General features: G+C 52.6%; 1 protein-coding gene across 1 annotated transcript in view; it reads right to left on the minus strand.

Moving 5' to 3' along the window:
- The window catches only part of PTP4A3 (protein tyrosine phosphatase 4A3), a 47,090-nt gene extending 21,288 nt beyond the window's left edge, over window positions 1-25,802 (minus strand). Inside the window, exon 1 of the mRNA XM_082479010.1 lies at window positions 25,698-25,802. The gene's annotated coding sequence lies outside the window, so the exon portion shown is untranslated. The remainder of the gene's footprint in view (window positions 1-25,697) is intronic.
- Window positions 25,803-26,176: the final 374 nt, after the last annotated feature.

A 26,176-nucleotide genomic window follows, 5' to 3' on the forward strand; every position in this document is an offset into this window, starting at 1 on the left:
CAGAAACGCTTACTCATGAGCGCACTTTGGCTTTGACTTTCTTTCATCAGGATATTTGCATAAGACCGGCGCTGCCTTTAGGGAAATGCAAATTCCCCGTAGAATGGGAAGCGTTTGAACGTGCTGGCTGCTCAGACGCGCCGGGCAGGGAAGCAATGCTTTTATCACCTGAAAATTAAATAAAGACTGAGATGTGAAGCCTCCCCACCCTGCTCAGCAGGAAAGCTTCCTTAGCTCCTAGAGCCGGATCCAGCAGGGATGGGACAGGCAGGACGCGGCCTTTCATCCGCGCTCTGCACATCCTCCCCAGCCCCAGGGGTACGCTTTAATGGCCTGGAGGCACGCAAGCTGCTCCGGTTCTGCTCGGCTCCAGGATGGTTTCAGAAGTGTTTTGACACCCCGGCGTGGGTGGCATTTCCCAGCCACCCTTGCTGTGCTGAAAGCAAATCAGCTTCCTTGGATAAATTAAGCCACAACCCTAAATTCATCATTTATGATGAAGCCAGTAGCCAACTACTGATGATAGTAAGGGTTTTTGAGGGACACACATGCATCTGCTCTGCCTCTCTGCGGGGAGGGAAGACAAAGGAGGTGAATGAAAAAGCAACCCCAACAAAGAAGCCAAAGCTGTTGTGCAGGAGAAAGGCTCTTCCTACAAGACCCAAGGGAGAGGCAAACCCATGGAGCCTCATCCCAACCAACCCAGTGATGCTCCAACCATCCCACTGGAGGCTCCTGAAGACCCAGTCACTGTGCTGGGCTCTGAAAAAGCCAGTGGGACCTGCCCTGCGTTGCCACGGGACATTGCAGCCGGCAGCGAGAGCACAGGGCAGCGTTCCCCCAATGCCATCAGCTGCATGGGCCATGAGCACAAACGGGTCCATGCCTAAAATCCCGGCTGCCCCACCACCATCATTTCTCCTCTCTGGCCCAGCTATGCTCACCAGGCAGCACCAATCCCTTCCTTGGACTCCTTGCTGAGTATGGGCTCTACAGAAGAGCCATGGGACTACCCTGGGTGTTCCTGGTCTGCCAGAAACGAGATTGTCAGGAGTGACTCGGTCAAGTGGGTTAAGTCCTTGCTTTGAGCTGTGGCCAGAGGAAGCCAGGGTGGTCCCAGCCTCTCCGCTCCCAGGGAGGGGCACACAAGAATGGTTTCAGCCTGGGGAGGGAAACAGACAGCTATTCCCAATCCTGCCTGTCACGGGTGCACCCCGGGGAGGGTTTTTCTCCATCTCTTTTTCATGCCGCTTCCTAAAGAGCCAGGCTGCAGCAAACAGAAAATGCAACATGGGGGGAAAATCCACGGAGACCTTGCAGAAGTGCAGAAACACCCAGCGCTGACTTCATGCTGGATCAATTCCCCCACTATAAGCTCCTGTGGTATGGAGAAGCAGCTAAATGAGGGCATTCCTATTAATATACCTGGCTCCACGCTGAAATTTGTACTATTTTAACTGTCTTAGCAAAAAAACACACACTATGGCGCCCTACAGGAGCTGTGCATACAGCACTCGCAGCAGGCAGCTCAAAGGACGTCTTGCTGTTTAAAAAATAATTTAAATTTTGGCACTGCACATGACAACCGACAGCAAAACCAGCCCAGGGATGGGCTGTCCCACCACGGTTCAGCCCGAGGGAGCAGAGAGACGAGGGCCACCGAAGATGTCCCCTCCAGTGCCACGTCGGCCGCCCCCCCTGGCTTGGCTAAGCCTTAACCAGCACGAGACCATCGAGATCTTGACAGCCGCCTTGGTGAGGGCACCCGGGAGTCGATCTCGTCTTGGGGTAATTATTAAAAAAAAAAAAGAAGAAAAAAAGAAAAAAAGAAGAAGTTTATTTTCAGCTTGATCCGTTCCCACTCCCAGCAGACAGGCAGCTGTACCGACACGGCTCCGTGGGCAGCACGGGGACAGGGACGGGCAGCCGAGGGCTGCTAAATGAGCGCTGTAATTAACCGTCGAGGCACAGCGTGAAACTCCACTGCACGTTCCCAGGCGGGAATTTCCCCGGCGTTTTCTTTTATCAGCTGGTCGATAAGACACTTCCCACCCTGTTTCCACATCTACCATAAGTGTCGTTCGTCAAACAGATGGAGTGCATCCTCTCTGCCGTCATTAGCACGCCCTGGGCAGGCATTTACTAGAAACACAGCAGGATTTCCCCTGAGCTCTACCTGTGTGCTGCATTTGCTCCACCGCATGGTGGCACCCGAAGGACTTTGGGGACCTCACCAAGAGCCTTCCCCGCAGGATCTGGAAACACCGAGTGACGTCTCCTGTGAAGCTGGACCCGTAGCCTCCCTGGCTGAACCTCCCTGAGCCTGCAGGACCGTGGTGAGCTGTGTCTGGATGGGTGCACCCGTGAAGCCTTCACCCAACTCAACTGCAGAGTTCATAACCTGCCCCAAATCTGCCCCCAGAAGACCAGTACAGTGCATGAGTGTTGCACTGGGGTAAGAATAGGAGCTTTTAGTTAATGCCCAGGATTAACTCTGAGCTCACCCACTTCACCGGCACAACCACAGGCAGGAGCATCGTCGTGAGTGCTGCTGCCTCCAAAGCTGGTGACAGTCACCAAGCCCTCACCAGCAGCACGTCTCGGCCATCCTCCTGCCTTGAGGCCACAGCCCCACAGGACGAGGATGATTCCCAGCCACTGGGACCACAGGTGCATCCCTTTGATGCCAGGGCGCCGATAAAACCCCGGTCCTTGACCCGCGCTCTTCAATAAAACAAACAAGAGCTCAGTGAAATCTCCGCTAACTTTAGCAGATGCCAATTTTAGCAGCTTGCGGGAGGAACTGCTGCCCAGCTGCGTGCACGACGCCTCTTCTGCATTTTATCCCTAGCAGAGCCTCAGGCATATATTCTGATTTTTTTTTTTTAAATGCCTGAAGACAGCTTTGGGGAATATACAGCGATTTTTAAAGTAACAGAGGAAAGAAAACAGTATTTTGAAGGGATGCAGGGGAAAAAAGCCTTATTCTGAAACAGCATCCCCCCAAAAACCTGTAGTAACAGGATTTGCTGGTAAAAACGGCACGCACATGCAGGACACTCCAGCTGGCGGCTTGTTATCTCGGGGTAAGGAGTCAGCTTAGGTGGCTGTCCTGCGCAAATCTTCCTGCACACTTGCCATCACACAGACGAGCTTAAAATGTGGTATTTTTTTCAACTTTAATTTTTGGAAGTGATTTATTGTGCCCCTACATTTTAGCGAAGAGCAACGGGATGAAGGATGCTCGAGAGCCGCTCAGGGATCCACAGCAAGATACCTTCATGTGAGATTAAACCAGCTTTAAATTACCAGATTTTTAGTCAAACTTTTAGTCTCCAAATCACGCCTTTTTCAACGTGTTCATTTTCAGGAAGCTGTCCTATACACTTGCCTCAAAAAACGTTTGTCTCTCTGGCTTGCATCCATCGAATCGGATAATTGGGAGTTTATAAGTTCATAACTTGAACCGAAGTCAGAAAGTTTCATCTTTCATTTTCCAGAGCTGATTCATGGCCAGCCTGGCCCGAAACACGGGCTCGCTTCAAGCTCGCTGTCATTTCAGAGTTCATTTGCAGTTTAAAGCGATGCTCTGCTCCTGACTGATGTCTCCTGTGCTCTCGTCCCAGCTCAGCGCCGGTGTGTACCGGCCCGGCTTGTATCTGCACTCCCCAACGCCTTCGTGGACCCACCTTGTTCACCTTGACTGAGAGAAATGACCCTGGATTTGCTTCTTTGCTAGAAATTCAAAGGGATGCCAAGCAAGCAAGGATTTTGGTCCTGGGGCTAGATATTGTGGGCTGCTCTGTGCCCGAGCGATCATCCTTGATGCTGAGCGCAGGCAGCAGAGCCAGGGCACGCCACCTGGGACTTTTATCTTCATCTCTAAAGTGGACATTTGAGCTTTTCCAAATTGAGCTGCTTCTCCTCTGCTACACCAATACACGAATTCGAGCTTCCTTACTTCACTGAACCTGGCTGTATTTCTGCTCTGCAAAGTCAACAAGAAGCAAAGCCAGCTTTTTGGCTCCCTCGGAAACTTTGCAGTCCAAGAAAATCAGACGAAACATTTGAATACGCTCAAGCTTGCTCGTCAACAGTCTGATTTCTTAGGGACCTGACCCTGCGTTCAGGCTGACCGACGCTGCACCGACAGCAATATTTTTGGGTCCTGTGTGAAATACTCCTGCAACAGCCCCGCTGCCAAGTCTTGCAAAAGTTCCCAGGCTGAGGGGCTGCCGCTGGATGTGAGGAAGGAGCATCCATCGCAGGGTTCATGTGAGTTGCTGAAACATCTCAGGTCATCGGGGAAGGGTCAGAAGTGGGGAGAGACGTGCACCACTTAAATACAACTCAGTAAAACCACCAAAATACATACAGGCGAGCGCCTGACATTTCACATCGCCTGTCACAGAAAAGTTGACATTGGAGGGGACCAGCTCCAACCTCCCCAGCCGATGAAGCATCACCATGGGCATCTCACCATCGATGCCTTGGCACCTTCATGGACACCTTGTAGATGAGACAGTCACCACACTCATGTGTCCCCAACATGCCTTGATGGACGGATGAGATTCCTGGTCCCGGTTACTTGGATTGTGCTCCTCTCAGGAAATTTAGCATTTAAAGTACATGTCTAGCATTAAAGGATATAATTTCCTCTCTCTTTGCCCCGCCCGAGGTCACCAAAGGACATGGACCCACATATAGGGCATCCCAGCCCATCCTGGAGACATAGACCTCCTTTCCCAGTTGCACCCTCTCAGCTCCAAGCAGCACCAAACTCTTCCCGAGGGGTCCTCCACTTGATGGGAAAAGCACCCCTCAACCCCAAAACGCAGTCATCACCCCGAATCCTCCATGGAGCCTTGTCCGCAAAGCCTGTCCGAGGCGTGACGCCCGGTCATGGCCTGGGGACGAGGCATCCGGTCGAGCCCGCAAGGTGGAAAGTTCAAGTGGTTGCTGTTTATTTGGCTTTGCAGAGAGCAGTCGCCCAGCCTGAACGTAGGCCAAGCACCTTCCCATCGCAGGAAGCGCTGCGGGAGTCTTTAAATAACCACCAGTGGTCAGGGCTTTGGTTTACAGCTCTGCTGGGTGGAAAACCATCCCTCACACCACGTCTGCTTCAGCTCTTTCCTGGCTATAAACGGCATCTGCTCACCTCCCCACCTCCTAGATCTTCATCTTCATCCCCACCAGGCCCCACGTGCTTCATGCAAGCTTTCTAGAAGCAGAAAATTATCTCCAAACACATATGGGCTTTTCCTCCCTTACACAAGATGAGTTTTATGTCCTACAGTCAAAGTTTCACTTTGCTTTTGTGTAAATTAGCACCTCCTTGGGGCTCTCCTTGCCCTCCCTGTGCTGCCGTTAAGGTCCATATTGAACAACTCACCATACTTCAACATCCACCTGCAGTCTTTCACCACTCTAAAGTGCTCCTCACCTTCCTGCCACCGGGCCGGTGCACTGCCAGTTCATATGGTTAAAACCAAGAATAAAGAATAAAACCCTTCCCCCTGGAGAAGCAGAAAATGCCAAGATATTCCCCCCCCCCCCCCAAAAAAAAAAAAAGCTTTCTCATGTATTTCCCTGTGGGATTTGAAGCCAGAAACCTTGCCAAGACCTGGGCTGAAAGGGTCACTCAACAAATCCCGCTTTACCGATGGAAAGTTCCCAAACGCTGGGAAGCCTGGCTAGTTTGGGATTTTGGCAACGCAAGCTTGCCAGGGCTCTGGGGAACAGAAATGAGATTTTTTTACCTATAGCTGTCATTAACAGATTAACCTAAAATGACGGCTGGCGAGTGGAAGCTCCGTAAACAAGCAAAATAGCTTTTTACAGTCAGAAAACAAGACCTTGCTCTGACCTCCTCCTGGGCAGATTCACTGGCGCGCAGCAAACCAGTATTTTATTCTAAATTGCGCTTGTAAAAAGTAAAAAAAGGCTGCTTCCTTGACACTTAAGTCAGGTAAGGACACAGCGGGCTATTCTGCATTATAAATAAGCCTGCTCTTGTATACGCATGTGTTTTAAAATAAGCTTATGAAATGTAAACACACAGGCTTTTACAAAAAATAATTCAGCCTCACTGAAACCATTTCATCAGGGCTGAGCCAGGCTTCCTTTGCCACTTCAGAGATCTGCACAGGGGATGCTAACTTAGACCCCCAAAACCACTTAAGAGACAGGTATAACACTCTCACAAACACTCAATTCCATTTTCCATTTTTGCTGCCCTCCTGTCCCTTGAAGGGGTGTCTAAAAAAATGCAGAAAGGACCAAAATACGGTATTTTTCCAAAGGACCTGGAGCTGCATTTCTGCCTTGGTTTCAAGGCATGAGGTTATAGGAAGGAGAGGTTAGGGTGGGAAGTGTTCCTTCCAACCCGTGCGTACATGGCTACTTTCCATGCTGCCTACTTTCTTTGCACCGCTGAGATGGGCAATTTTTCTGTTTGTCCCTGTCCTCTACGCTCCAGGAGAGGAGCCAACCATTAGGAAATCTGGGCTGTAAAAATAAAACACAGTCTTGGCTTCGAAGGGGCAGGTGCAAGGGGAGCAACTATTTTTAACTCTTATTTTGCAAGAGGGGAATGCTGGGACCCTGCCTGATCTTAGATTTATTTGGAGGTGGTGGAAGAGGTCTGACTGGTGGTTAATCCTGGTGCTGGGTACTCGGGGGACGGGGGGATCGGACATCAAAGCATTCCTGCATCTGCTGGGGAAATGTGAAAGGCGGCAGACGGCGGCTCTGCCTCCTCCCTGTGAGGCTGCTGGGGCGACAGGCAGCACAGAACTGATGCCTGCAGCTCTCCATGACCCAGGAAAGCTTTCAAGATGTCTGGACAAACTCCTGGGGGCTGGATCTTCCAGCTTGATTTGTTGGGATTCCATCCTACCGCAAGCACAAGCCAGGTAAACCATGATGAGAGGAGCTGGGGATCCCCAATGGGATATAATATGACCCCAATGGAGACCCATCACTGCCACCAGTCAAAGAAGGTTTGAGTGACTCTTCCATGCCAGCTAGACTCAGGCAAGGATCCTTCAGGCTTTGCACCTCATTCCTTCTCTGATTAATGGAGAGTGAAAGGGTAGTTGCCATGTATGCGGAGCAAACCAGCTTCTGGAGGTCTCTCTGCATCCCTTATACTAACTATGGCTGGAGCATGGGGCAGTCACCTCCCTAAATTTAAGAGGTATGGTAGGATAATTCCCAGCACTGGTGTGCATACATCAATTGCACTGGAAATAGGTTATTTTGATCTGTTTTTCTGAGACCATTCTTATGCCTTAGGACCTTTCCAACCACCTCTTGGCACCACGGTGTTAACCAAAGTCCTAGCCATGAGGATGGAGGGCAGCAACCTTGAAGAACCAGAACTTTGGAAGGAACCTACCAGCTGAAGGAGCCAGACACAAAGAACACACTGCAACAGAGGAGATGGTGGAGCACTGCATGAGTAGTTTCACCTCAAGCTTGACTAAGTATTGGTTTGGGGGCATATTGCAAGGTGACTACTCTAATTTGAATAAAATCTAGAAAATCAGTTTGCACTGAGGACTGCTTAAAGTCTTCTGCCATTTGTTAGGGACTCTTTGTTCCCCTGTGGCAGGAACACACTGGTAAACGCAACGGTCTGGCCATCAAGGACCAACCACCCAGGAGTCAAACAGCTGGCCCATCAGTTCCAGTGGAGATTCAGGAAGGACCAGCTTCCTTGATGGAGGAGGCAAAGGGAAAATTTTAGGAATTTGCCCACCATGAGTAGAATACCAAGTGCTGACGAGTCAGGCAGGCTGCAAGATAAGCTCCCAGCAAGCTCACAAGACCAGTGGCTGGTGTTGCTGTGTCTGTCATGGGATCCACGGTAGAAGCTTTTCCTACTGCAGACAGAGGATGGTTCAAACATCTTGTGAGCAGTGATCCAAGAGTTAACATTCCACCTTGGAGAGCAGGACCTGACATCTCATAAAGAGTGGCTAAGGTAATGCTGTCAAAGGCTGGGGCTCAAGACTTCTCCATCCAAGGAACCAAACAGCCCCAGGCAGGCAGCCCCACAGGACTTCCGGGCATACTGCATAAATCTCCAACCTCATTAAAGCTCTGAAGACCGTAGAATCCAGCTCCTGACCTTCTCCAGAGCAGAAAATGACAAAACATTTCCTGTTATTTATAGCAGCTGGAGAGCCTGATGGGAAAACCCCACTTGTGAAACGTGGGCCGCTTGCCATGGTTGCTCTGCAGAGAACGGTCAAGCTGCTCCGGAACCCTGCCCAATGGACTGCTCCACCCCTGCATCCACTTCACCCCTGGCAAGACTGTGCCGAGAAGCTGTGCAAGAGGAACAGGCATATGGATCTTGCTCTTGTTGGCTCTCCCACGTTGTGTTCGCATGGCCCTCAACATAATAAGGACATGGACCTGTTGGAGCGAGTCCAGAGGAGGCCATGAAGATGATCAGAGGGCTGGAGCACCTCTGCTGTGAGGACAGGCTGAGAGAGTTAGGGCTGTTCAGCCTGGAAAAGAGAAGGCTCCAGGGAGACCTTATAGCAGCCTTCCGGTACCTAAAGGGGCTACAGGAGAGCTGGGGAGGGACTCATTATCAGGAAGTGTAGCAATAGGACGAGGGGTAATGGTTTTAAACTGAAAGAGGGGAGATTTAGATTAGATATGAAGAAGAAATTCTTTACTGTGAGGGTGGTGAGACCCTGGAACAGGTTGCCCAGAGAAGCTGTGGCTGCCCCATCCCTGGAGGTGTTCAAGGCCAGGCTGGACAGGGCTTTGAGCAACCTGGTGTGGTGGAAGGTGTCCCTGCCCATGGCAGGGGGGTTGGAACTACATGGTCTTCAAGATCCCTTCCAACTCTAACCATTCTATGATGATTCTATGAATTTATCAAGGCTGAGCACCCCGGGAGAGGGGGCTTCAACTGTGGGGCTACAGGGACCTGGCAGCCCTTGAGGAGCACCTGTCACCCATACAAGGCATCACCAAAAAGTGGCTGACCTTACCTTGGAGGTGTTTGTCAGCCTTTTAGGTAAACTAAGGAGAGAGCACAGCCCCTTTGCCCGCCTCCACTAGGTGCTACCCACCTCCTCAAAGCACGGTGGGACACGCACCGGCATGTTTGTTCGCTGGCAGCCCAATTTCCACCACCCTGGCACGCACCAAAGGTGCTTTCCAACGCGCTTAGTCACGCAGATGCAGGAATCCTGGCAGCCCAAGGCCAGCTCTTCCTGCAACAGGACGGGCTTTGCCGCGGGCTTGTTGGGCGAGAGCCTCCCAGCCACCGGCCCTGCTTGAGACAAGCGTTTGCTGTCACGCTGTCGAGGAGGATTCCCATAGCTTCTGTCTTGGGCCGGTGCCAGCACGGGTTTTCTGCTCGCTTCCAGGCCGAGGGAAGCAAGCTGTTCATCACGCGCTGCCGTGAGCGGCTGTGAACAAACTTGCAGCCGTGATAGGAGCAGCCGGCGCTGGAGTTTGCCGGGGCTCGGCTGCCACGACGGTGGCTCTTCTTTGGTAGAAATGCTGTGATGTACCACCAGGCCACGTACCGACCACTGCCCTGCCATGGTCTAAAATAAGCTGCCGGGCTGGGGGGAGGGCAGGGCGACAGCGAGCGTTTCCCATGCCAATGCAACGGTCAGCGTCTGCTGAGATTTAGGACCATGCTGGGAGCAGCACAGGTCACACTCCTGCACTTCACCTTCACCATGAAGTTGTTGCTCCTGCCCAGGCAATGGTGCTATGGGTGGGATTCAGCTTGAGAGCAGAAACCTGAATTTAGGGACCCATAGAATGGTTTGGGTTGGAAGGGACCCACAACAAGTAGGGACATCTTCAACTACATCAACAGAGACTGCTTCAGCTTGCCCTAAAGGAGTCACCTGGTGCCTGGCTTCTCGGTGGGCTCCTCCCGTCCTTCTCCGACTGCCACAGCTCTACTGTTGGTGAATCCCCACACTCCGTGGCCTCTGCGGGAGATCACGACCACTACACACCACATCCTCAACAACAAAACTCCAAACCAGAGCCACGGCCAAGACCCTAGGTGCATCTCCAAAGAGATGCTGGCCCTTGCGATAGACAAACTCCTTCTAAATATCCCCAGGCAGTTTGCCTGCAACTCCAATTTTGTCAACAAAGTTGGGTCAGCAGCAATTCATAGACTTCACGCTGGTTAACCTTTTTCCACCAAACAAGACCATGGATATTTTGACTCCCTGCCCTTGAGAAGTTTATTTGTGTAGGACCCGTCCACTTACCAGCTTCCAGCAATGAAAAGACACACAAGGAGCGTAACGGCTTTCTAATAGGTGGGGAAAGACTTTATGGTTGTGGCCGGGGCTCCAGAGCACTGGAATCAGAAAAGTAGAACATGCCTGAGAAGGTCCAAGAGGCTTGTAATTGGCCTGGGAGAGAAACCAGGATGAGTGCAACGGTCCAGCCACCAACCCCAGATGCAACGAGATCTTCTGCGAAGAACTAGAGGAGAGAAAGCCATCCCTACTTTGAGTCTTTTCTATGTCCCATCACCCAGGAGGTGACCCAAAACCAACCAGTTCAAGCTTCCCCAGTGCCCACCACTGCCCAGGACCACATCCCACCATCTGATGCTCCCATCGTTTTGAAGCAACAGCGGACGCAAAGAGTGGGGTCAAGAAAATGGACCATCTTAACCTTTGCTGGCAAGGATTTCGTTCCTTACAGAAGCAGAAAGACCATGGAGGAAGATTTCATCATCTTCCTCCTGAGATGTGCGGGATGCATCTTTCACTGCGGGCTGCCACCAGCTCACAGATGTTCCTGCTCCAGGCAGCCCAGAAACCTTCACCAGGATTCAAAAGGGTTGGAAAAAAAGGGATTTAACTGGGACTCCTGCGCTGCCTGGGCTCTCCTGGAAAATGATTTACAGATGCTGCAACCGGCTGGCGTGCTCTTCACCCAGACAGAACAAGCATCTGGCAGGCCCGTGATTTCAGAGGCATTACTGCTTTGCGTGGAGGGTGTGTCCTGGAGATTTATTGTCCAGATATGAAGTGACTGAGCTCTGTCCCAGGAGCACCACGGGGGAAAAGCAAAGAGTTTCTTCATAAAAGAGCCTGCTTATCACAATCACAATTATTTGCACATGAAGGGGAGGCCAGGAGGGCAAAGGCACCCCAGGGTGACATGGGGAGGTGACACGGGGCTGGCTCCAGCGGGTGATGCCAGCAGGAGGAGGGTATCCGGTGCGATGGAGGAACGGCTGTCCTGGAAAGGGGCAGAGAAAGCTGTGCCTTTTAACAGCAGTTGGGATATTTTCTCCAGCACATTCCTCTCCCTCCAGTAATCTTGTGGGAGCGTGGAAAGATGGGTTGTGAAACCCAATTCCTCCCTGCGCTGGCAGCTCTGCGGGGATGCCAGTGGCCAGAGCAGTCACCATGGGGGATGGACAAGCGTCCATCACATTGCAAACGCTGAGACACCGATAATTAAACCGGGTGGCGAGGAGAAATCCTTTCCCACCACATACCTCCTCCCTGGCCTGGCTTGTCCCTGCAGCAGGGTGGACTTGGGCAGAGCTCCTCAGACTGGGGCAAAGGATACAGCACGTGCAGCGTGACGCAATATTCACCTCTTCTGGAAATTCGGGTGAGGTCATGCATTTGCATCACTTCGGGCTGTATTTGCTCAGGGATAGAAAGTTAAATCCTCCAGGTTTCAGAGTCACCCCCAGCTCAGAGGAGTAGCTGGAAGAAAAGCCTGGTGGGATGCACTGGCTCCTGGGCAGCTCCTCCAGGTCAAGCAAGACCTTGCATGGTGCATGAGATCCCCGTCCATCCCACTGATGGGCAGGACACCAGGTTGCACCCGGTAGCAGTTCGCCAGGACGCAGATCACAGCCACGCGGCGGGCTGAGACGTGCACGCCTGCCAGCGGCGCGTGTCCCCGTGACGTGCTTTCGCCTGCCTCTGGTTTCAATTAAAGCCGCTAATAATTTTAGCAAGAAAACCCCGAACCGAGCTCATCCCGCGGTGGGCTTGCTAACGCTGGCCAGATGTGCTGCTCCTGGCAGGTGCTGCAGTGGCCGCAAGTGTGCAGGTGGCTTCGCCGGGCGAAACTAAGAAAAAAAAATAAAGTTATGGGTCGTTGCCATCAAACCAAGTCTTCCTGGCTCAGCAAAACTGAACCGAGCCGGTCCTGGATGCTTTGCAGACTGGACTTGGGTGAGGCCCTGGGGCTGTGATGGTTTTATTTAGGGCGTGCAATAACCTTTGGCTCCTATTGTATTTGCGTTTGCCAGAAAGACAGTTGGTCTGGCTGGATTAAAGCTGGCGGTAATTACATGCCAATGCCTCCTCTGTAGCGAGGAGGGGCAAAACGGAAAAAGAAAACCACATGTGCATCCCTCCCTTCTCGCCGCTTCATGTGGGGACAGTACCTTGTCCTCCCACAAGCAGAAATCCATCTCGTGCCCAGTGTTAGTGCTTTGGGAAGTTATTGACAAGGCAGTCCAAAAAGGAGGAGAGATGTGGAAATCGCTCCTGGTGTCCAAATGAATTTTGTAAGCAGCCAGGTGTATCCCTGAAAGGACATCCTCCGCCTTGCCAGCCATCGACCCAGAGAGCAGCCTTCCCCGCTTCCCCCAAACGCACGCGCAAAATTCAAAACAGATGCTCCAAAATGCCTAATTGAAGACGTTCCCTTTCCTTTGGTAACTGCTGCTTCCAAGGGAGAAGATCTTAAGTGGTCCTCAAACCCTCTTGAATGATCCAGACACCGATTTTTGTCCTTTTTAGGCTTTGGAGCATCTTTGGCTTTGGTGTCTGAACCACCGTGCTGCTCCTCATCCCCATTCCACAGCAGCTAATGGCCAGCCTCAGTTGTCTCCTCGCCAGCATGTGCACCCCTGGGGCTGGTTTATAGCCACCAGCCACACGCAATCCCACTGCAAGAGGTGCCACGACACCTCCGAGATGGGCACCACTGCTCTCCCAGCGCCAGCCGGGCATGGTGCAGGAAAACCAGCTTGGGGCGTGCAAAAATGAGGTGCAAAAGGCAAAACTGAGATGTTATTTGCAATAATGGTAGTGATTGACACCTCCGCATAAAATTCCAGCAGGGGGAAATCCTCCCCGTCCAGCCGCTATGGCTATGCCATCCCCAGTTTCAACTTACGCAAGCCTGAACTTAATTGAGGTACATTTGCACTGAGGATTTCCTCTCGTCCTCTTCAGCCGCTGCATTTCTAGCTTTGACAAATAAACAGCCAGTCCTCAAACCTCAGGCTCTTTATTACTTGTGGTTCCTTCCCCTTGGTTTCTAAGAAATGAATAACAGCAGCAGAAGGTTGCAAAACACGCACTGGCCGCCCCTGGCTTTAAATACAGCGAGAAATCAAATAAACGGGGAGAGAGGAAGAAGGAAGATTGACTGCAGGGAGAAAATACCCAGCTGCATCCACCATGAGTGCTGGAAGCCGTGGGTCATAGAATCATAGAACCATACAATGGTTTGGGTTGAGCGGGACCTTAAAGATCATCTACTTCCGTCCCCCCTGCCATGGAACAGGGACACCTCCCACCAGCCCAGGTTGCTCAAAGCCCCGTCCAACCTGGCCTTGAACACCTCCAGGGATGGGGCAGCCACAGCTTCTCTGGGCAACCTGGGCCAGTGCCTCACCACCCTCAGAGTGAAAAATTTCTTCCTAATATTTAATCTAAACCTGCCCTCTTCCAGTTTAAAGCCATTCCCCCTTGTCCTATCACTACATGCCCTTGTAAAAAGTCCCTCTCAGCTCTCCTGCAGGTGCCCTTCAGGTACTGGAAGGCCGCAATAAAGTTTCCCCGGAGCCTCCTCTTCTCCAGGTTGAACAACCCGAACTCCCAAGCCTTTCAAAGGATGCTGATTTAGGTGGTGAGAAAACACGATGCAAAAAGCAAAACCAGCGATACAACCGAGGACCGCACGGTGCGATGTGCTCCGGCGCTGGAGCTGCGGCTGCGAAGGAGCCCACGGGCTGCTCAGAAAAGCCTCGGGGCGGAATGTCAACACCCGATGTGACGTACATAACAATCACAGCCTGTAGAAGAGGAGCTCAGGGTCAAAAAAAAAATCACTTTATGTGGAAAGATGCGATGAGATCTGCTGGTTTCTCCCCAGGATCGGCTGCTGATGCTCAGTGCTGGATTAGCATCGCTCTCCCCGCCAGCGGAGATGAGTGTTAGGGGGAATTGCGTTACACCAGCTGAGAAGTGTCGCTGGAAACCATGAGAGATGAGAATAATCCCGCTAATAACCGCAGAGCCCAGCTCCTCCTCGATGATGCCAATTTGTGTGTGGTTTAATGAGGGCAGGGCATATTGGAAGGACTCTGCAGGGGGATATAAAATCCCGCCGCAAATGGACGCATGCTGATGCGGTTTAGATTAGGCAGAGAAAAAAACCCAAACAAACAAAAATAGGTTCCTAACTAAAGGAAAAACTTGGAGGAAGTAAGGAGCTGGTGAGTGACGGCTCCTGTAGCATCTTTCTTTCCATCAAAGGTACCAGCCAAGCTCTGCCTGCCAAGGGGAAGGCAGGGGTCCAAATTGGGATGGGCAAACCAGCGTCCCAGCATCACCAGGAATAAGCACAGAACTTCCCCAGAACGTGCAAAAAGGCATCCACGTGCAAAGAAAACCCGCAGCAAAGATGTTCAACGTGGCAGGGAAAAGAACCGGTGGAGGAAATGAGATCCCAAGAGGAGGAATTACCACCCCCGGGGGGGGATGGACAGCAAACACCTCAAAGTTCTTCCTATACCCAAGCTGGCTCCCAGCCATCGCCCTGAGCCCAGAGTTTTGCAAGATCTTCTGCACGAAGCCTCAACCCCCCCTCGGTAAGGTTTTAAATCAAAAAGCATCGCATCCCAGATGGTCCGACAGACCCAGAAGGGGACCAGTGGTAAGGAGCCACGTGCATATTTTGCTCCGTTGAACTCAAGTGTCATAAATCCCCTTCAGCCTTTGAGCAAAGCGCCCGGCAAAGCCACGCACGGGAAACTTCTGCTTCAGAAGACCGGGGCTGAGATTAGCACAAGATTAGCACGGCTGGGAGCACGAGCGGTTGTGCCACTACCTGCGGTTGCCAACCGAAAGGAGAGGAAAGGGTGTTACTGAAGGCTGCATTAGGAGAAAAAAAGCTCTTCATCCTCCACCAAAATGGCTTTTGCATTGCAAAAGAAGAGCATGCTAATGATTAGATGAGGGCTTCAAATCGGAGAGGATGGTCAGGGATGATCTTAAGTGGTCCTCAAACCCTCTTGAATGACCCAGACAGATTTTTGTCCTTTTTGGGCTTTGGAGCATCTTTGGCTTTGGTGTCTGAGCCACCATGCTGCTCCTCACCTCCATTCCCCAGCAGCTAATGGCCAGCCTCAGCCTTCTGCAGGTTGGGACCACCCCTAGTGAGGATGAAGACTGAGGGAATTGGGTCTCTTTAGTCTGGAAAAAAGACGGTTGAGGGGGGACGTGATCCATGTTTATAAATACTTAAAGGGTGGGTGCAAGGAGGATGGGGCCAGGCTCTTTTCAGTGGTGCCCAGTGATAGGACAAGAGGTAACGGGCACAAACTTGAGTATAGGAAGTTCCACCTAAACATGAGGAGGAACTTCTTTACCTTGAGGGTGGCAGAGCACTGGAACAGGCTGCCCAGAGAGGTGGGGGAGTCTCCATCTCTGGAGACATTCAAAACCCACCTGGACGCGTTCCTGTGCAACCTGCTCTAAGGTGGCCCTGCTCTGGCAGGAGGGTTGGACTGGATGATCTCCAGAGGTCCCTTCCAACCCTATGATTCTATGATGTCAAGAGGCAGCATGGTGGATTTTCCTCTGTTAACAGAAAGATGAGATGCCAACACAAGTCACCGGGGCTGTCTCCACCGCAGGAACAGATCAAGGCCAGGCTGGACGGGGCTTGGAGCAACCTGGTCTGGTGGGAGGTGTCCCTGCCCATGGCAGGGGGGGTTGGAACTAGATGATCTTTAAGGTCCCTTCCAACCTAAACCATTCTGTGATTCTATGGTGGGGAAGCCTCGATGACCTTACGCCCCCTCCATCCATTCTCAACCAGGAGAAATGGACTTATTTAGGTTGGCAGAGCCACGGTCCTTGGTACAGCCTGCCAGAGGATAAATACCAGAGCAGGGAAAAGAGCCATCTGAGCTAAAAGCCAGCGCGGGTACAAGAGGAACAAGGCCAAATGGGTACAAGTCATCCACAAATAAATTTAAGCTGGAAACGAGAGCAGTTTGTATCCATGCGAGCAGCAAGGCTCCAGCAGCGGCTTTCCCGGAGGACTTGCCAGGGTCAAACGGCTCATTAGTTTTAAGAAGGAAGCTGGCAGGGGGTTTGCATCGCGGCTGCCTGTAATGGCAGGGAGGATCGGCCTCCAGATCAGCCAAAAAAAAAAAGAAAACCCAACAATCGGTGGTGGCCCCGGGGCTGGCTTCAGCGGGATGTGGGTCTTCTGCCACAGCCCGCATCCCACCCCCGGCAGCCCTACCTGCGCTGGTGGGATACGGAGGGATGCACACCGCATCCGCTCGCTCCTGGAGAGAGGGAAGCTGCACGGGGAGAAAAATAAAAAGCCACGGCTCCGTTTTTCCAGCCGACGGGAGCTTAAAAACCAGCTGGGATTTCGGCTCAGGCCCCTTGGCGTAATTCTACTTGGCTTGTCTTAGGACGGTGGCTCTACTCCCCAAGCACCCTACGAGCATTTCGGTAACAGCAGGGGGAATCGGACCTACTTGTCAAGCGCGTTGCTATTTGTGCAAACGCTGTGTACTGGAGGGAAGCTTGAAGAACAAGTCCCCTTTTTATAGCGCGTTGTATGCTGGCAGCGAGCCTGCAAATTAGAAGGAATTCAGAGAGGAGCAACAACAACAACAACAAAAGCCTAAGGGGCTGGAGGGATTAGTTTTGGAGGACAAAAAAAAAAAAAAAAGAGGAGAGAGAGAACTAAGTGTGTGGTCTGGTGGATGTGACTTTGGGCTGGGATTGCACCCACTGCTGTCCCATGGCACGGCAAACCTCCCTCTGCGATTTGCAGGATTCCCTACCTGTCCTATTATGGCGTACAAGTATCTAAAGGGTGGGTTGAAGGAGGATGGAGCCAGGCTCTTTTCAATGGTTCCCTGAATGATTCCGTGATTCCTTAAGAAGCCAGATGTGTTTTCTCCCACCTCAAGAGATGGCTCTGCCACATCCACGCAGAAAAAAGAAAAAAATTCTAAATTTACATACGTGACAGAAAGTTAATTAAGAAACTGCCAGAGCAAAAGACAGTCCATGAACAAAACTGAACTGGGAGAGGCTCAGCCACAGCAATGAGGGGTGCACAGCAGGGAGGAACCCCCTGCTGCAATGGGGCTTCTAGGGTAGTTTTACCCCAAACTGGCTCAGTTCATCCCCAACCCCTTTGAACGTGCCCGTAGAGGTGCAAACTCCCTGCCTGGATGTGGCCCTGCTATCAGCATCCCCATCATTCGAGGCACTGAGAGGGGCAGGAGGTGACCTGGATCGTGGGTTTCATCACCAGCCTTCAGCCCAGCTGCGCTCGCGCTGCTGACAGTGCCCCGGAGAGGGGACTTTGGCAGGAGCCCAGCACTGTCCTCGCAGGGAAAGGCTTGGCTGTCCCCACCTCGGGGTACCCAGCCTCATGGGGACATCCCTGTGACCAGCAGGTTGCATCCCACCACCCCACCCCAGTGATGCTCTCCAGGGTGATGGGGTGATGCATCACTGCAGGGACAGCCAAAGCCTTTCGGGGTGGGGAAATGGGGATAAGACAAATTTTCCTGTTTGTTGACCAAAATCTCTGTTTTTCTGCCCGCCACATAAGCACGAAGCTGTAATTTGGCACGGAGCGGGGTGCGGATGAGGAGAGGAGGCAGAGGCTGGAAAAGCCTCCCCTTAAATACCCCCTAACACCACCTTAAAAAATAATGAACCGGGGGGCAGCGGAGGTTACTGGTTTGGTATGAGAATTTTCATGAGCATGAGAAAAAAAAAAAAAAAAAAAAGAAGAAGAAGAAAAAAAAAAAAAAGACCACATTGCTCCAAATTTTTTTGTTTTGTTTTGTTTTTTTTTTTTTTTAAAGCAAGCTTCAGGGGCTCTGGGAGAGCAAGGCTCGCTGCAAAGTTTGTTTTCTGTTGTGCCCACGTTACCAAGCAGAGCCGGTGGAGGAATGCACGGCGAGGGGCGCCCAGCCGGGCTGCGCTAAGCGCTGGCGGCCAGGTATGAAGGCACGGTGACGGTCACCCGAGCCCCGGGCACCGCCTTCAGCCCAGGACGCTGCTCAGCGACCCACCTTCCCAGTTCAACGCCGGCTTTGCTTCCAGCAGCGCTCTGTTTCTGATGGTTGTGTTGCACACGCAGCTGGTAAATAAACATAATATATACATTAAAAAAAAAAAAAAAAAAAAAAAAAGAAGTGTTTTCTAGAGGTTAGGATAATCAGGGCAATTCCCCCGGCGCTTTTCCCCCACCGTGCCAGGGCGCAGCGCGGTAGCTGGCAGCTCCCAAACCCTTCTCCGGAAAAGTTCAAACCCTCAAATACTTGGAATTGCTCTTTGAGGGGAATTTATTTTAAAGCGGCTTTAACGGCAGCTGGGAATTACCAGGGAGGCACTTTGCTCTGCAATTTCCCAGCTGCTGACCCCGTTCGCATGAAGTGGGCCCCGGGCGGTCGCCCAGCTTGGGAACATGTGCCGAGCCAGCACCGCCTGGAGTTGCACCCAAACTTCCCCTCGTCCCAGGTTGGAGGAGCAGCATGGAGAGGGCTGTTGTGTATGGCAGAAGCAAGAAAAACTAACTCCCGCCTCCAGCAACCGGGATGTGGTGGGGTTATTTAAGACCCAGTTCCCATAAGGGCTGAAAATTGCACCCTTGCTCCTTCCCTGGAGCAAGAGTGGAGCTGGGAGGCTGTGACCCTCCAAAAAAACCAAGCCAACATCCCAATGTACTGATGGCATGTTGCTTTTTAAGAAGAATTTTGTTCTTAAAAAAGAAAAGAAAACAAAAAAAAAAGGTAGTTATTGAGCAAAATCACCGACAGCAAGTCCGCAGCTAAGCACCGGCAGGACTGTGAGCAACAGGTCCCGCTTGAAGATTGGAAGATGTCACCACCAGAGCTGTGGTTGTTCCTCCTGAAAAACCTCTGTGCCCCTCTGCCCATCTCATTGCTCTGAGAGACTTATGGAACCCTTCTCTGCTCCAGACCTACATGGGGACACCTTGGTCGGGCTATACGACTCGAACCCTTGAGACAAGGTGGTAACCCTGGAAGAGGTGCGGGCAGGTGGGATGGGTCTGGTGGCAGTTAGAGGCAGCCCCATGCCCAACCGCTGCTGGATGCGAACCCACCTGCGCCGCACAGCCAGCTGGCAGCCACCAAGTCACCTGGAGCGAAGGGTCCCCCCCCTAAAACCACAGGCAAAGGTTGGGCTGATAGCCATCAGCCCCCCACGTCGCGGCACCCGTGGCCCCATACTGGCTTTCTTCTCCCTGCTGTCACGCTTGAAAGACACTTGTGGAAAAACACAGCAGAAAGGAGAGGGTTTGAGTGGCAAGTTGGAGAAGGAGGAGGGAAGAAAACAACTTGGCAAGGAGGGAAGGTCTGAAGGACACAGGCATTTCCATTTCAGTGCAAAACTCCCAAGGGTGCCTCTCGGAGCATTTATTGACCAACTTGCCCGCTCTGGGCAAGCTGGCCTTGCAAACCATGGCACATCGGGACGCTATTTCTGGTCAAGGCGCGTTCAACGGCGATGCTTTATTAACTCTATAATCAACTGGAGACACGCACGGGATTCGAAGCACAAAGTCAACGACCCTCCCGGAGAGGGCTGTGGTTCTGCACCTGTGTTGTCACCCCAACATCACCACAAAAAAAGCCAATCAATGCTTCAGGGGATGAAAAAAAAAAAAAAAAAAAAGGGGGGGGGGAAGTCAAAGCCTGCTTATAAATAAATAAATAAATAAATAAATCAAGAGGCGTGCCCTTGACTCCGGCAATGCAGCAGATATAGAGGATTGAGTTGCTTCTCTCAGTATTAGAAGGAAAAATAATCATTGTTACAATAAAATAAAATAAAATAAAATAGCGATGCAGCCAGGTCAGGTTCATCAAGGGTGAAAGGCAACGGTTTGCCTCCAAACCCAGCTGTTCTCCCCAGCCTGACAGGTTGCATCGATACGATCTCCCCCAGCACAAGTCTGTGCGGGAACTCGTCATTCCTCCCCCCCCCCCCCCCCAACTCTCCTCCTCTTCCTTGCAACACGATAACACGCCACATCGCCCCCAGCTCTCCAGTTAAACATCTTATTAACTGCGGTGACGTAAAAGAGGAAATCGCCGAGAACTATCGCAAAGATGAGAGGGAACACATTTACCATCAATACCGCTGCAGATCAGCACGTAGTAATAAGTAAATAAATAATAAGCATTCAGCCACTCTTCCTCCCCCCCCCCCCCCCCCCCCCCCCTCTAATCGCTCGATGTCATGGGAAACTAAACCTGACATCCAAACAGCCCAGATAGGAGAGACTCGCAGTAAAAATATTTTTAAGATTAAAAAAAAAAAAAAAAAGAACAAGACAAAACCCACAAACTTGCCTTTCAGGAAACCATTTGGATACAGACCCTGAGCAGCTGCAGCCGCCCCTCCGTGTCGTATTCATCCCTCCTGCTTCGGCTTGGAGATCAGGCAGGGTGGGGAGGAAGAGGGGAAAAAAAAAAAGAAAAAAAAAAAAAAAAAGAAGCAGCGATATTGCGATATTGCAGCTGATGAGCCGCGGAGAGGCTGTTGGCAAAGTGGTCCAGCAATGGTCTGAAATTCAGACGGTCACGTGAGGCGGCTGTCTGCAGCTCCCGCGCAGCCCCGGCTCAGCGCTTCCCCGAACTGCACACGCAGCAATTCCCCCCCCTGCCCACATCTCCCGCCCCGCTCTCACCCGTTTTCCGACCCGTGCCCCGTCCCAATATCCCCCCCCCAGCAGGGTTGGTTTTTTTTTGGCACTGCAAGGTGACCCATGCCTTCACACCGAAGCTGCTCCAGCCGCAAAAGTGGATTTTTTTTTTTATTTTTTCTGCAGGGCGTGCAGAAATGCATCGCTAAGCTGCAAAACCACCCCCTTCCTTTTAGGTTTTCCAGCTAAATCCCAGCCCTGCAGGCAGCGGGGTCTTCTCCACCGGGATGCACGTGGTGGCCATCGCCTCACTGCATCGTGTGGGGCTGGTGGGAGGGTCCCCATAGGCGCGGAGGAGCGCCCAGGAGGGGCCACAGAATGGTGAGGGTTGGAAGGGACCTTTGGAGATCATCTAGTCCAACCCCCCTGTCAAAGCAGGGTATACACATGGGAACACCCCTGGGCATATATACATGCATAAACATATATGTGTATGTAAGGAGCACTGTGGGCATGCCCAAAATCAGCCCCCGAGCTTCCCGGCTCGGCCATGGTTTCATCCGAAAGTCGGGTGAGCGCAGACACCTCCAGGGTGAGGTGGCAGCCAGCTCTTTTTACTTAATTTATTTAATTTTAATATTTTTGGGGGGTTAATTTTCACCCAGAACGTTGGTTCGCACCCAAAAGATGCTCCAGGCTCCTTCCTCCCCCCATCCCGCATCTCCCCACCGTGCGGCAGCTCTCCGGGACCCATTGGGACCAAACGATCAGCGAAGGTCCCTCTGCAAAAAGCCGCGGGGCTGCACAGAGCCAGCCTCACCCTCCCACCACTTAAAAAATCTTCAGGACAACAAAAATGATTTTTTTTTTCCTCCGCTTCCACCCATTCTTCACCTAAATTAGCAAGGGGAATTAAGAAACTCAATGCTCCACGCTGCTTCGCCTTCACCGCCCGGCTGGAGATGCATTGCATTTCACTAAAGTCAGGCAGATACAGCGGGACTAAAAAAAGAGCTTTTTTTTTTTTTTTAAAAAAAAAAGCCAGATTGCTTTTCACGGCGACTATATTTATAGGTAGAGCTGTTGAAATTTTAAGGGCTCCTTGCCACAGGAATCCGGTCGCGTCTCGCGGGCACAAAGTGGCGTAACTTGGCAAAAATGAACATTTAACGGACCGAGCGGTGCCGCTTCCCTCCCTTAATTTTGGATAAAAATCAAGCGTGGGGGAGGGTAAGAAAAGATGCAAAATCCAAGGGGGAGCCACGCACACCCCTGCCACGTGCCGTGATCTGTGTTTTCCAGGTTCGGAGTGTAGCGAACACGGGATTTCACACCCGACCGGCACTTTCCCCTTCTGTCAATGACCATAAAAAAAAAAAAAAAAAAAAAAAAAAAAAAAAAGAGAAAAGCTTTCGTGGGTGTTTATTTTTGCTTTCAGTTTGGCTATCAGTGGCACACACAAAGTCTCCTCTCCACTTTGTTTTATGGTTGGAAAACCCCAGCGGGGTTCAGCGCCGGAGCGGTAAAACTCGCTTTCCCCATCCGAAGCTGCCCGGGAACGCCAACACGCCACGGCGCACGATGCCCAGAAACCACGCGGTCTCAGCCCAAAAGTCTGCAATTTTCTTACACAACGGCACGCTATGCTGCTAAAACCCTATTTTATTGTAATTTATGCTGTAAAAGCACGTTACGCCACGTCCAAAGACGCTACCACCCCGCTGAGCACGTCTGGATGCTAAACTTTTATTTCCCTATGGCAACGTGTGCCTATTTAAGACAAAACCCAAACCATAATTAAAGTTATTGATAGGAGCCAATGTTTACTGTTTGCTATTTTAATATCAAGTGCTGTTGGATTTCAAGCCACTGATTTCCATCGCTTGCAGGGGATGATTAAGCTGGAAACGTGCCTAAATGCCTTTTTTTTTTTTTTTTTTTTTTTTTTTTACGTTTCTATGGGCACTTCTGCCGTCAAATCAAAGAAATGCATTTAAGAGGCCGATCCCAGCGGATGCTTCTCATCGGGGACCGCCTTGACTGAAAGCCGGCGAGCGATTTTTGAGCTATCGAGACGCACATAAAAATAAAACTAAAATAGCTGTAACGAAAGCTTTTTGCTTCTGCAAGCAGCGCTCTCCGTAAGCGGAGCCAACGTGGCGAAGGCTCTCAGGGCTCCGGTAACGCAACTATTTTCAGCCTCGTCAAAGTTAACAGAAGTATCGCTTTCCCAAAGGAACAAATTTCAGGTTGGAGCGTTGACCAAAAGGTTAAAAGTCTCTTCCTCCGCTTGCCCACGAGTCAAATTTGGTGGCCGCTACTAGCGCCTGACGTCTCCTTAAAGTGGCTGTGTCGGGGACGGTACTGCAACAGCCCCCGGTAGCCGGCACATGGACTGTTAACTCTGAAGCCTAGTGACAACACACTACTAAGTTCCTGGCTGTATATTAATATTGGTAGGTGTGCAAAGCCCTCAGCTTTAAATCCACCTGCAACATTTTCAACATATGCTATTAGCAATGATACAACCAAAAACTCAGCAAACATTGTAACAGCGGAATTTAAATCCAGCTCACAACAGGGTAGGGAGATTCAGGATATTTAGCATTCAAACAAGTTGCCAGCCCCGTTTATCCACACCACTCTTTTTCCACTGCTCTCAATAAATACATAACTTCATTAAAGCTCTGTTTTCTCGCTGATCCTCCTTTAGCACGAAGGACACACGTAAAACCAACCCAGTACTCCAGACACTCAGTCGCCCTGTTTACGTTTCAGCTCCTTTGAGGAGAAAGACGAAGCCATAACCAAATTACCTGGAAATTGGCAGCAGCGCAAACTTGCCAGATTCCAGCTAATTGCTTGGATTAGTAATTCCAGTCGCATGCAAAATCCACCTCACCTACGGCATGCGGTGCCCTCCCGCTCGTGCACCGGGGCCCACCAGGCTCCCAAAGCCCCCACGCCATGGTCAGGCCAGCAAAAAGCTTGTTAGTTTAACGGAAACATGCTCAAATATAGAATCATAGAATCATTTTGGTTGGAAGAGACCTTTAAGATCAAGTCCAACCGCTAACCCAACACTTCCAAGTCCACCACTAAACCATGTCCCTCAGCACCATGTCTACATATCTTTTAAATAACTCCAGGGATGGCGATTCCACCACTTACCTGGGCAGCCTGTTCCAGTGCTTGACAACCCTTTCGGTGAAGAAATTTTTTCTAGGCTCCATCCTAAACCTCCCCTGGTGCAACTTGAGGCCGTTTCCTCTTGTCCTATCCCTTGTTACTTGGGAGAAGAGACTGACCTCCCCCTCGCTACAACTTCCTTTCAGGTAGTCGTAGAGAGCAATAAAGTCTCCCCTCAGCCTCCTTTTCTCCAGGCTGAACAACTCCAGTTCCCTCAGCAACTCCTCATAACACTTGTGCTCCAGACCCCTCACCAGCTTTGTTGTTCTCTGGACACGCTCCAGCACCTCAATGTCTTTCTTGTAGTGAGGGGCCCAAAACTGAACACAGTACTCAAGGTGGGGTCTCACCAGAGCAGAGTATGGTGCGGGAGAGGCCGTCATGGCTGCAATTTTTCACTGTGAGGGTGGGTGAGGCACTGGCCCAGGTTGCTCAGAGAGGCTGTGGCTGCCCCATCCCCGGAGGTGTTCAAGGCCAGCTTGGATGGGCCTTTGAGCAACCTGGTCTGGTGGGAGGCGTCCCTATCCATGGCAGGGGGGTTGGAACTTGATGATCTTTACGGTCCCTTTCAACCCAAACCATTCCATGAACCGCCGACGCAGCGAGCGCAGCCCCACACATTTGAGGCTGTCTTCTTGCAAAGAGGTGGGAAACGTCCATTGGGATGGCACCACCGGACAGCACGGAGGACGCGCTTCCTCCCAGGCCCCTTCGCAAGACGCAGCCCTCCGTCCGCCCTCCTAAGGGTGGCCAAGAGCCCCCCCGGACCCCGAAAAGGCTCACGATTGCCGATTTCCACCCTGCGTCGCACCCGGGCAGCGCGGTGGTCCCCATCCCCATCAGGGCGCTCTGCTGGGGTGGGTGACGGTGGCGTGCAGCATCGCCCACGGCCTCCCCACCGGGGTTCTTGCACCGTGTGTGACCCCCCCCCCAGCCCCCTGCTCCTACCGGGGTTATTGCACGATGCATGACCCCCCCATGCCCCTACCGGGGTTACTTCACCGAGTGTGACCCCCCCCCCCATGGTCCTACCGGGGTTATTGCACGATGCATGACCCCCCCCATGCTCCTACCGGGGTTATTGCACCGTGCACGGGTGCTCCCCCCACTGCTACCGGGATTACTGCACCGTGCACGGGTGCTCCCCCCACTGCTACCGGGATTACTGCACCATGAGTGACACCCCCCCCCCCATGCTCCTACCCGGGGTCTTGCACCGTGCACGCCCCCCCCCGGCTCCTCCCGGAGCTACCGGGTGTATTGCACCGTGCACCCCCGGCACGGCTCCCCCACCCCCCCTCCCCTCCCACCGCTTCCGGGGGCCCCGCATGGCGCCCACCCCCGCCGGGCCCGCAGCGTGCAGCGCCCTGCGCGGCCTCCCCCGCACGCCGCCGCCCCGCGCACGGTTCCCCCCCGCCTCCATCGCAACCCTTCCCCGCCGCGATCACCCCGCTCCCGGCCTCTCGGCGGGGAGGAAGGGGGGGCATCCCCCCCCCCCGCCGCCTCCGGGCCGCATTGTTGCGCGGGCGGCCCCACGTGCCGCCGCCGCCGCCGCCTCCCCGCGCACTGACCTGCTCGCCGGCTCCGGCTGTGCCGCCCCGCTCCGTTCCGCTCCGCTCCGCGCCGCCCGCCCCAGCCCCGTTCGCCGCCCCGCGCCCGCACATGCAGCCGCCGCCGCCACCGCCGCCGGCCCCCCGCACCGCCCCCGCCGGGCCCCGCCCCCGCGCTCCGGCAGCGCGCGGCCGCGGCGTCACGTGGCGCCCGGGGGGAAGCCAATGGGGAAGGAATCCGCCCAATGGGGCGGTGAGAGAAGAGGAGGCGGGGCGGGGCTAGGGAAAGGAGATGCAGGGGAGGAGCTACGTGATGGGCGGAGCTAGGAAAGGGTATGAGGAGGAGATAGGTGATGGGCGGGACTAGGGAGCGGTATAGGGGAGGAGCTACGTGACGGGCGGGGCTAGGGAAGGGGCGTGTCCACGGGAGTGGGCGGGGCCAGGTGAGGGGACGCAGTGAGGGGTGGGGTGTGAGGTGAGTGCAGAGGGGTTGAGGTGAG

This window comes from Vanellus vanellus (assembly GCF_965231255.1).
Source record: "Vanellus vanellus genome assembly, chromosome: 2".
NCBI lineage: Eukaryota > Metazoa > Chordata > Aves > Charadriiformes > Charadriidae > Vanellus > Vanellus vanellus.